Source organism: Ambystoma mexicanum, chromosome 1q, assembly GCF_040938575.1.
Source record: "Ambystoma mexicanum isolate Mex_15411 chromosome 1q, UKY_AmexF1_1, whole genome shotgun sequence".
Classification (NCBI taxonomy): domain Eukaryota; kingdom Metazoa; phylum Chordata; class Amphibia; order Caudata; family Ambystomatidae; genus Ambystoma; species Ambystoma mexicanum.
In genome coordinates this window covers 378,078,713-378,091,307 of record NC_090922.1, presented here as the reverse complement: position 1 = coordinate 378,091,307, position 12,595 = coordinate 378,078,713, and positions in this window count along the sequence as shown.

Here is a 12,595-nt window from a genome sequence, read left to right as displayed (position 1 = left end):
TGAGTTGGGGGCCTGCTGGCAGGTGCCCCACAGTGCTGGGGGGTGGGGGTACAGGGGAACATGAGTTGGGGGCCTGGTGGAGGTTGCCCCACAGTGCTGGGGGCTAGGGGTGCAGGGGAACATGGGTTGGGGGCCTGGTGGAGGGTGCCCCACAGTGCTGTGGGGGGGTGCAGGGGAACATGAGTGGGGGGATGCTGGCAGGTGCCCCACAGTGCTGGGGGGTGGGGGTGCAGGGCAACATGAGTTGGGGGCCTGCTGGCAGGAGCCCCACAGTGCTGGGGGGTGGGGTGCAGGGGAACATGAGTTGTGGGCCTGGTGGAGGGGGCCCCACAGTGCTGGGGGGTGGGGGTGCAGGGGAACATGAGTGGGGGCCTGCTGGCAGGTGCCCCACAGTGCTGGGGGGTGGGGGTGCAGGGGAACATGAGTTGGGGGCCTGCTGGCAGGTGCCCCACAGTGCTGGGGGGTAGGGGTGCAGGGGAACATGAGTTGGGGGCCTGGTGGAGGGTGTCCCACAGTGCTGGGGGGTGGGGGTGCAGGGGAACATGAGTGGGGGCCTGCTGGCAGGTGCCCCACAGTGCTGGGGGGTGGGGGTGCAGGGGAACATGAGTTGGGGGCCTGCTGGCAGGTGCCCCACAGTGCTGGGGGGTGGGGGTGCAGGGGAACATGAGTTGGACATGAGTGGGGGCCTGGTGGAGGGTGCCCCACAGTGCTGGGGGGTGGGGGTGCAGGGGAACAGATTTTTGTGTACTGTGAAATATGTAATAAGTAGCTAATAAAACCCATGTATTACATAATTGCATTACTATAGACAAAACACAAAGACACAAGAACACATACCAATATGGGTATATACAGGGAAAGTGAAGTTAGCAAAAAAGCACAAGTAGTAGCAGAAACAATTCATAACTTAACTGATTAGTTTCATGCAAATAAATGATTGCTCTGTTTCAAAGCTGCTATTTACCCTATGTAAATGTATCACTTGATGTGATTGGACCCTAAGGAAAGTAGTGTGAGTACAATGTATACAAATATTACCTTATACAGGGAAAGTACAGCCATAAAAAAACAACAGAACTATCAGAAAGTGCTCATAAGTCTAGTGATTATCTTTATGCACAAAAAGGATTGCTGTCTTTCAAGCTTGTGTTTTCCCATATGTATATGTTTCATATGATGTGACTGTACTCTAAGGGAATTACTGTAAGAACCTACTAGAAGGATATGTCTACAAATAAAATACAATTCTTAGTTTCTGACTGTTACTGAAGAAAACCATGTGGCCTAGATATGTCAGCAAAAGATAAAATAGTGAGCCAGACATGTGATGTCATCAGTGATGTCATCAATGACATTTGTGATGTCATCTTTGATGTCCTGGGTGTTAGTCTTAGCAGTGCACGGTGGCGGCGCGAGTTATGGTTGCTTAGTTTACCATAACTGCCGAATTTCAAGGGTTTTTCGGTTTTACTTGGAACCATAACGTCCCTTTAACAAAGTTTTTTCACTGAATTTCATAGGTTTTTAGTAGCGCAACTTAACCATAACGTCCCTTTAACAACGTTTTTTTCACTGAATTTCATAGGTTTTTAGTAGCGCAACTTAACCATAACGTCCCTTTAACAAAGTTTTTTTCACTGAATTTCATAGGTTTTTAGTAGCGCAACTTAACCATAACGTCCCTTTAACAAAGTTTTTCACTGAATTTCATAGGTTTTTAGTAGCAAAACCTAACAATAATGACTTTGACTTTATATACATGTCATATGGAACTGACTAGAACTCTTCTTATGAACTTGATGTCCGCGAACTTATTTAATGTTCGCGGACATGTTCGGAGAACAGTACCACTACCTAAAAACTGTGAGGGGGGGTTTGGGGGGGTATGTTTGATTGTTATATCATAATATAAGAACAATTAACAAATTCAAAAAGCAGCACACAAACACATTATATATAGTAATACATAAGAAATGTAACCCATATATGTAACACACTAACCATTCATTTAAATACAATATGTTCTGAAATGGAATATACCACAAGAACATAAATTGGCTTCCAACATAATTACCTCACAGACACAACAGAACTGAGAACAAGACCAGACCCACTGAATACATAGGACTTATCTTACCAGAAATAGTAAGTGTACTTCATTTTACTCATATATTTATAAACTTTCTGTATTAGATTAAAAAATATATTATCTTTTCTTTTTTTTTCTCACAGAAATGTCTAGTACTCTGGAATGGCTAGAGGACAATTTCCCACATGAAGAAATGTCAAAAGATAGTGAAACTAATGGTAAACACTTTATAATATAAACCATTTAAATATTATTATTTTGTATACATTTAACATATATATATTTTTTTATACAGAGCATAACAAAATAGAAACTACCTCTGAAGAAGTAGTTATGGAAAACACGCTTGACAACATAAAAGAAAAAATTGATTTACTGTTGACCAATTTTAATAATTTGAAAACTTTTGTTGAAGATCATTTTAAAACAAAAACGTCATACCATTGCCCCACATGTACTTGTCCCTCCTCACCATATCCCAGTCAATTATCCCCAAACCCTCTCCATAATCCAAAACGTTTTGATGAGATTTTCATCCCTTCCTCACCTAATACCATTCATGTTGAAACCCCAAATTCTCCTGTTTTTGTTTCTGTTTCTGCCTCACCTTCTCCGTCATAAATTATTAATATATGTTAAATAAAGTTTAATTTTTATATTGTATTGTGAATAGTTTCCGTTTTTTTTTTTTAAAAACAATAAAAGTGTCCGCGGACAGTGCGAGTGTTCTGAAATGTTCATACATAAACGAAAATGGAGGTGTCCTGAAGAACACCACACCTGTTCGTACTGTTCACTAGCAAGTTGAAACTGTTCTAAGAACACACGTGCTGTCCTGAAATGTTCGTAAAGAAACAAAAATTAAAGTGTTCTAAAGAACACTATATCTGTCCGTAATGTTCGCTATCAACTTAAAACTGTCCTAAGAACACAATTGGTGTCCTGAAATGTTCGTAAATAAACATAAATGATGTGTCCTGAACAACAGTACAACTGTTCGTAGTGTTCGCTACCCAATTGAAAGTGTTCTAAGAACACAATTGGTGTCCTGAAATGTTCGTACATAAACTAAATTACACGTGTCCTGAAGAACACTATATCTGTCCTTACTGTTTGCTACCAAGTTTAAACTGTTCTAAGAACACACGCGGTGTCCTGAAATGTTCGTTTCACGTGTGACGCACTTTTAATTACTTCAGAACCTGAACAGTGTCCGTAGGACATCAATGCGCATGCGCTAACCAATCTCCGTGCACTTGGTGTCCTGCGGACAGGCGCTTCCTTCGCAGACTAGTTCGCAAACAGATCATATGACTGCGCCCACGCTCATCGTGTGTCCTGAAATGCGGACACTGTTCGTGTCCCCGAACAATTTAAAAGTACATTTTCAGTTAATCCATAATATTTCTCAATAAAATCTCACCATGCCACAAGTCCCACATAGCAATCTTGAGTTTCTATATACCTTTTGAAACTTTCCGATCCTTTTTTTGTGTTCGATCTGTCCGCGCACACTGCGCATGTCCGCGGACCGCGCACAAGCACCCCTATAAAAGACCACGCCCAAGAGCTTATTCCCATTGTGTTTCTGGCTATTCTTCATAACGCAGTGATTTTTGCTGCCACCTGCAGACTACACCATCATCGACATGGCATCCTTGGCTGCTGAACTGCCACTTGGTGCTGCACCTGCTTCAGCACCACCACCACCCCCTCCACCACCACCCCCTCCCAAAGGGCCTGAAGAGGGGAACAGGACTGAGGATGCGGAGGAGGAAGAAGAGGATGATGAGAATGAGGTAGAGGAAATCCCTACTACCTGCACTAGCCGTGAGTCTTGGGTGTGGCGGTTATTTACCATTCATGGGAATGGTCCTACGGCTCGTGCGAACCATGTTACCTGCAATGAGTGCAAAATGATACTCAGTCGCGGGAAGCACGGTAACTACAGCTTTGGGACCACTACTATGAAGCGACACCTGAGGTCATTTCACTCTGGGGCTATTCGCAGGGTTGTACCTTGCGAAGAACGTAGCAGGTTGATTTCCTCTACTTCTTCCTCTGTTTCTGATCCTGTCACCACAAGGACCACCTCTGTGGGACAGCGTCTTTCTCAAGCTGCCTCACAGGCCATACAGAATGCTGATGACCCTTACCTTTCGAGGGTCACAGTTGTATGTATGTACTGTGACACAGTACTCTGCAGGGGGAGCAACTTCGGAGTGCTTTTGAGACTATCGTCTCAGAGCACGAGAAGACCTGCTCACTACCCAAATAAAACCCACTCTACATCTTCCTCTCTCAGCTCGTCCTTTCTTATCCCTGTGGTTGGTGTCCCCCCCTTTACCCGCCTTTACCCTCCTCTCCTAGTGTGTCGTGTCTGAAAAACCAAACAAAAATACAAAATTACAAAAATAAAAAAAAAATAAGGCTCTTTTCAGAGCCGCCTTTCCCAGTTAAAAAATAGAAGTGAAAATAAATGAAGCAGGGCTCTTTGTATTTTTTAGAAGTCCGCGAACAGTTCGCGAACATTAAAAAAATTGGGTTACTACTCCATCACAAACATTGTAATTTTCTCTGGAAAGAAGTGGTGGCTCTGAAAAGAGCCTTTGGTTGGTGTTTGTAAGTCAAAAATTGTAAATGCTTAACATCTACTTCAAAATCGTTGTTGTAATTCCAAAAAAGGTCGCAATGCATTTTGTACATTTCTCAGAAAAATCTGATTGCCAGCATAAGTAAGATGGACTCCATCTCTGCGAAAAATGTATGTACTACAAAACATAATATTTTCATTGTGAAAAGAAGACATGCCAAAATCTCTTAGAAAGCCACAAACAGCCTTATTAACATTGCGCCTTGCTTTTTCCATTTGTGGACCAAATGAAGAAGAACGAAGCCACATTTGTCTCTGCGCAATCTGTGAAAATATCACTTGAGAATTAGGAAACATGTCCATAACCTTCCTCAGTCCTTCTTTCATAGCAAATTGCAAAAAAAATCCAGTAACATGCCCTAAACTGTTCCCTCCACAATGAATTACGATTATGTCTGGATGTTGCTCTGTCTCCAAAGTAGCACAGAGAGGTAGCAAATCCAACCACTTCATTCCACGTACTCCATGCCAGTGTACTTCCACATGTGGGAATCCAAGATCTACAGCTACTCCACAGCTTTCTGCATGCACCTTCAACCAATGTATCCACGAATCTCCTAAAATCCAAACAATCTGTTTTCTGAAACACACAGCCATAGCTATCTTTTGTTCTCTCAGCAAAAAGAGTATCTCAGAAAATCTCTCCTGGCACAACACACCCACCAAACTTTCCTGACCAATCCCTTTCAGTGCTTATTCTCATTTGCATGACTTCTGAACCCAAAAATCCACGGATGTAACTCCCGATGTCCGGGAACTACCGCCATGTCCGCGGACATATCGTAACATGAACAGCCCTTCTACCATTTCCACTACACTCTCTCTGCCATTCCCTCATTGGATGTACCTCAAAAATCACATGATCATGCACCAATTACATTCAAGACCTCTACATCTAACTGCATCATCATAGATCAGCACTGCAAATGTACTCTGAATCTCTCTGAGTACAAGTGTCATATCATTGGCAAGCAGCATCTACCACAAATACTGTACAAGTCTTCAAGATTTCTACTTGCAGCTCCATGCATATCCATATGCATGAACACAAACTTCAGGTATGCATATTTTCTGTATAGTAGATGACATAGCTCTCAACCATTTTTGTTTTACAGGCGGGTGAAATCACCCGATTTTGTTTTTAGCGGGTGAGACGCCCATTGGAATGAATGGGCGTGCAGGAGGCTTGGCCGGTGAGTCTGCCCTTTACAAGGCGTGTGACACCCGCCAAAAGCGTGTGAGTTGAGAGCTATGGTAGATGAACACATTTTCAAACAGACTTTTACCTTGTAAAATCTGTAAAATGAATTTACTGTACTTTTTTCAATTTCCTAAAATCAACTACCACTTATACACCTTTATACTTTTTACTTTCTTTATACACACACACTCAAATCATGTTAAACTAACATTTTTTAAATGAAATATATAGACTACATATATTCAAACAAAATTGCATGCAAACACAATCTATGTTTAAACCTTTATAAAAATACTTATACAATTTCATATTTTTTGTTTTTATTTATTTATTTACTTAATTACTTTAAATTAGACATGACATTGAGGCGCTATTACCTAGAACAGTTTACTTACAGAAATAGTGGTATTCACTAATATATTATAAATTTCACAAGACATAGTAAAGATATTTTATTTTTGCTACAGTTAGTCATTCAATACAATTTGTTCATTAAGAACATTTCATATGTACTGAACTGATGCAATGTATCTTATGTAAATAAATTAGTTTAATGGTTTTACAGAAGGCACTGAGGATTTCAATTAAAAAAATCAATATCTAAATTAAAAACTGTGCTATATACAAACAAAGTTGCTAATTTGAAGCTTTTACAGTTGCAGTGAAGACCAGTTTCCTGAAAAGAAGCAGCCGAATTTGAAGTAGAAAGAAAAACTAAGAAGTTACCTGTTAATTTAAAAAATAAAGTAAGTAAAATATCACCATATTATTTATTTTATTAATCAAATATACTATAACATTAATACCAGCTATTTTGGTTTCTTAAAATAGAGATTTTGTACCATTTTGTCCAAAAATTTCCATGTCGTAAACAGCGATTTACAACCAGAATGGCCCACAAATTTCTATTTTTGGACACACAAATTACCCAACTGAACCACTACAATTTTCATATTATAGAACAAACAACTGTTTTAATTGTATACATTACATTTACTATTTGTACTTTTCCACACCACTAGCTTACTTTTTTTTGTCATCTGAACCCCAGTTTAGTGACACATAAATTCAAGAATACCTATCCCTACTAGTTTTAGTTCCCAATGCACAATCACACACCATTACATACATCTTTATCATCTTACTCAAACACTCATGCACACAGCACACATACATTCCAGAACACCCCAACCCATATCTTCTTTATTTTTTTCAACAGACCCTAAAGAATGCCTACCAAAAGACAACTCCGTAGAAAGCAACGCAAAATTAGAGCAAATGAAAATAAAGGTGTCCAACATAAGCATCCATCTCTAGCAGAATTTGTAAAAAATGTTGAAACAAAACAGCTAATACAATCATTTAGTGAAACACAAGAAGTTTCAAGTACAACAACTTCGCTTCCTCTATCAAAATGTAAAACAAACAAAAAACAATTAACAGAAAATCAGCTATCAGTACAGATAAAACTACTTCTTCAAATTTTAATATAGTGCAAAGTAAGCATACCAAGAAAAGTATTTTAGCCAAAATATACCGTCACAAAGTCCTTCAAAATCTTATAAAAACAGGAGAGAAATCAGGTTCAAAGCTTAAAACTTATCGTAGGAAATTAATCTTAGAAGCATTGATGGACAGTGCAATTCTTCTCAAAAGAAATGTATTTATTTTACTGTTAAACAAAATGAAACCACTAACAAAACTAATAACTAAATTACAAAAAAGACTTCTCAATAAGCGAAATGTCAACAGAAAGAACTTCTTAAGTATCTGCGGGGGTGAATGGAATCACACTACGAGCACAGAACCATATTTTGATGAAGAAGCGTACAAACAAAAGCAAATGAATACAATTGCCATAAATAGCAGTGGTCGAGGTTATGAAAAAGTGAATAATACCATAATGGAACAAGAAGTACTCCTTACAAAAATATGCCCTGAAAACTTAAAATTACCCCTCCATTCAACTGAATCAGAACGTCTAGTGTACAAATAGCCATGCACGTCAATGTGTAACATTCCCAAACAATGTTTCAAATCTTTACACCAATTCCTCAATAAATATGTAAAAAGCAAAGACAAAATCAAAATTAAATTACTGTAAAATATAGATACCTGTCTAGTGCGCAAGTACACAGGACTACAAGGACATTCATTGGCCTGCATTACAGGACCTACTTGTAAAACCACTTTCCATGATATCAAAAGGATATCAACACATCATTCAACTATAAGAAATCTAGTCTATAAACTGTACTATGCTAAAATAGTCCTGCTTTAGCACTAGCAAAGTTAAATAACATCCTTCTACATGGTACAGCAAAACACCTACTTGAAGAAATTCACTATATCCAGAAAAATTATTTTGTATGTGAAAGCCATTTACAGAATGAAATAGCTTTAAACCAATTAAGCAACAATTCTACACATGGCAACCTTTTGCTAAACACATACAAAAAAGAAATACTAAAATTTAAAAGTACATCAGCTGAAGTACCAAACCATGTATGTGTATGTTGGCGTAGAATTTTTTATAAAAGTAACACAAAAACTGTGGACCTATCATACAAAATAGAAGACAATGAAGATTCTAAATGGTTTGAATTAGCTCTCTACCTTGTAGAAGAAAACAAATATGAAATAACTGAGCCCTTAATACTTTGCAGTTATTGCACTACAAAACTTGACAACAACCAAACTCCTTCACGTTCTATCACAAATAATTTGGAATTATACTGAGTACCAAAACCTCTACAACAACTTAATTTATATGAGAGCATCATAATTCAAACAGTACACCCATTTCAAGCAATAACACACCTTCAACCAAAAACAGCAAAATTACCTCCCTCTGAATTGGTAAAAGGCATTCGTGGAAAAGTAGTTTATTTACCATTAAATCTAAAAGAAAATGTGCATACTCTAGGAGTGCAACGTCCAATGCAGCAATCTTTAATTATATTAGTAAATGGAGTACCTACAAAAGACAAAAAAATATGGCAACAGCTGGTAGATTTATATAAAGTTAGACAAGCCTTCCAATATCTTAAAGAGAATAATGAATATTACAAAGAAATTAATATTGAAGAAAACTTGAAAGATACAACTGAAATAATTCAAGAAACACAAGAAGCTGGTCAATTTGAGCTACTAGATCCTGCTACAATATCAAATACTTTAGACCAGTATACAATTCATCCTTTGCACTGTAATGACACCGTACAAGATGTACTGGAAACTTACCAAATGCGTCAAACAAAAGGATCGCCAATCAGTATATGGGAAAAAAGTATAGAAGCACGTGCTTTTCCTCTACTCTTTCCAACTGGCAAAGGAGGAAGGTATGATGATAGACCTATTCAAATATCAGCTTCAGAATACCGCTCATTACGGATGTATTCTGAAGATCCCAGATTTAGACAAAATGTGGAATACATATTCCACCTACTCTTTGAAAGTGAACTAGCAACTTTATGTTACGGAGTTGCACACATATTAAAATCAGGATCACACTTTCAAAATATGACAGCTACACAATTATTAGAGAAAGTGCAACAAAAAAATGAGGTTTTACAATCAAATATTACAAATCTATTAGCAAATATGCGTGGTACTAAAGAGTACTGGTTTCGACGTCATGGAGATGTACGTTGTATGATCAGAAACCTTGGCCCACCCACTTGGTTTGTTACATTAAGTTGTGCAGAATATGCATGGGAAGATTTACATGATTTCCTACGCATATCAAATAAAAACAAAACAAACATAGATATTCTAACACCTGGAGAACTTTGTTCTTTGGATCCTGTTAATGTTTCAAGATATGTTCACCATCGCTTCATTGCTATGCTACATTTTATTTGTAATAAAACTGTTCCTCCCCTTGGAGAAGTGCAACACTTCTTTTGGAGAAAAGAATACCAAGCCAGAGGAGCACCACATATCCACATGCTTTTATGGATTAAAGATGCTCCTAAATTTGGTCAAGACAGTGATGACACTGTTTTACAGTTTATTGAAAAATATGTCACTTGTGAAATTCCATCAGAAGCCACAAATAGTGATCTTTGTGCACAAATTTTACAATTTCAAAGACACAAATGTGGAAAATATTGTCGTCGCAAATACAAAAACAAAGGCAAATACTACACCAAATGCCGATTTGGTTTCCCTAGACCAGTTACAAATACAGGTCAAGTAAACAACCTCATGTCTTCAGTTAGACATACTGTTAAAGGAAAGTCACCTAAAAATACATATTACATAAAAAGAAAAGAAGAAAAAAAATATATCAATGATTATAATGCAATCATTGCCCACTTATGGAATGCAAACATAGATGTGCAGTACATTGCAGACAATTCTACTGCAGTTGCACGATATGTCATAGCATACTTAACTAAAGCAGAAAAGACAGAGCTCCAAGACCTCTGGAATGACCTGTCATCAGATAAAACAGTATCTCAGAAATTATACAGCTTGGGCATAAAAATGCTCACCCATAGAGAATGTGGATTTTATGAAACAGCTGATCGTTTAACTGGTACTTCATTGTATGGTAAATCTGAAAATATAGTATGGCTAAGTCTTGGTCCAGCTAAATCTAGAAAAAGAGTTCTAAAATCATATGAAGATATAGAAACAATAGCCAAACATGATCCCAACAGCCAAGACATTTTAACAAACAATTTATTGGACACATACTACCCAAACAGAAGTAATACTTTGGAAAACATGTGTCTATACCAAATAGCCCAAAACTACACATACAAAAATAATATGAAACCCGATGAAAAAAAGGTAAATATAGAGTGACAGACTGTGAAGGCAGCTTAGTTAAACTCACTAAACCAAATTTAATTAATCATATCAAATTGTCATTGAAGACTCCTCAACATAAAGAAGTATATTACATGTCCCTGCTACAACTCTTCAAACCATGGAGAAAAGAAGAACAATTACTAGATAACTATGACTCATATGAGGATGCTTTCAAAGCAAATGAAAGCACTATAACTTATGTAAACTTTACACAGTACAAAACAATGTTGCACAATGAACAGCAACATGAAGATGAACTCCAAGCTCAACTAGATAAGGATACTCCTGACAGTAGTCAACCTTCTGTAACAGGAAGCCAAGAACCACTGGGAGAACCACTAATAACAAATGAGGCAGAATTAGCTATGATAGAAGTAGAAAACACCATGTGTCAGTATGAAGATAATGAAGACTTAACTATACTACAATCAAAACTAAACAATGAGCAAAGTAGCATTTTTCAAGAAGTAACAAAACAAATTGCACATGGTGTAAAACATGAAAATAAAGAATGTTCCTGCCATAATTATAAACCTATACTACTGTACGTCAGTGGTGAGGCTGGTTCTGGCAAACATTCCTAATCAAAATCATTAGTAAGTTCCTTCAACAATTGACAAACAACAAACTGTCAGCTGTTGTCACTGCCCCCACAGGTTTAGCTGCCTACAACATAGCTGGTGTTACATTACACCGATTACTACTATTACCAGTAGAACACCAGAACAAATTAGACTATTACAAACTTTCTGCAGAAGCTGCAATGGAATTACGCAGAGTATTGAAACAAATGAAAATGCTACTAATAGATGAAGTGAGCATGGTCTCCAACCTGATGTTAGCTTTGATTGACCTCAGATTACAAGAAGTACTCAAAACAGACTATGAAGAGCTCTTTGCAGGAAAACACATTATTGTTTTTGGAGATCTGCTTCAATTAACACCAGTAAAAGGTGAACCAATTTTTAAAACATTAGGGCACAAACTCTGCCGTAAAACTGTTGGCAGCATTGGAAATGTCAACCTTTGGCAACTTTTCCAATACAGAGAATTAACAGAAAACATGCGCCAATCTGCAGATCTAACTTATGCCAGCATTTTAAAACGTTTGAGAGTTGGTATACTTTCTAAAGAAGCAGAAGCAACATTGAAAACCCGGCACATTAATGCACTTTATGGCGATAATGCATGTGCTACAGATGTTATGGAACAATTAGCCCACAAAAATGTCAATTGTATGGCCTTAATGCCAACTCTTGCAAGCTGTTTCAAATTCAATGAAATCATGCTAAGTAAAGAAATGCAACCAATAATCGAAATTAGCACCCCAGACAAACTAGATGTACATGGTATGACACTACCCATGTGTGACCAAGCCACAACAAGACTAAATAATTTAGAAAAATCAATCTCAAACACAGCAGGCTTAGAAAAGATGTTAAAATTATCCTTAAATTGCAGAGTAATGCTTAAACGTAACCTTGACGTGGACCAAGGACTAGTTAATGGAGCACTGGGTACAGTTGTTGGCTTTCAAACATACCCACGTGACAACAAAATTCAGTTTGTCAATATACTCTTTGACAAACTTTCAGAAGTAAAACGGATAGGACGCTCAACATCTAGATTCCTTCTCTTCAAAGATATGTATGTACGCAGAGAACAATTTTCTCTAACTCTTGCATACGCAGTCACAATTCATAAATCACAAGGTCTTACCCTAGACAAAGCAATGATAGATATTGGTAACACAGTCTTTAAAGAAGGCATGAGCTACGTAGCACTATCACGCTTACGTACACTTGACGGTCTATTTCTAATCAACTTTGAT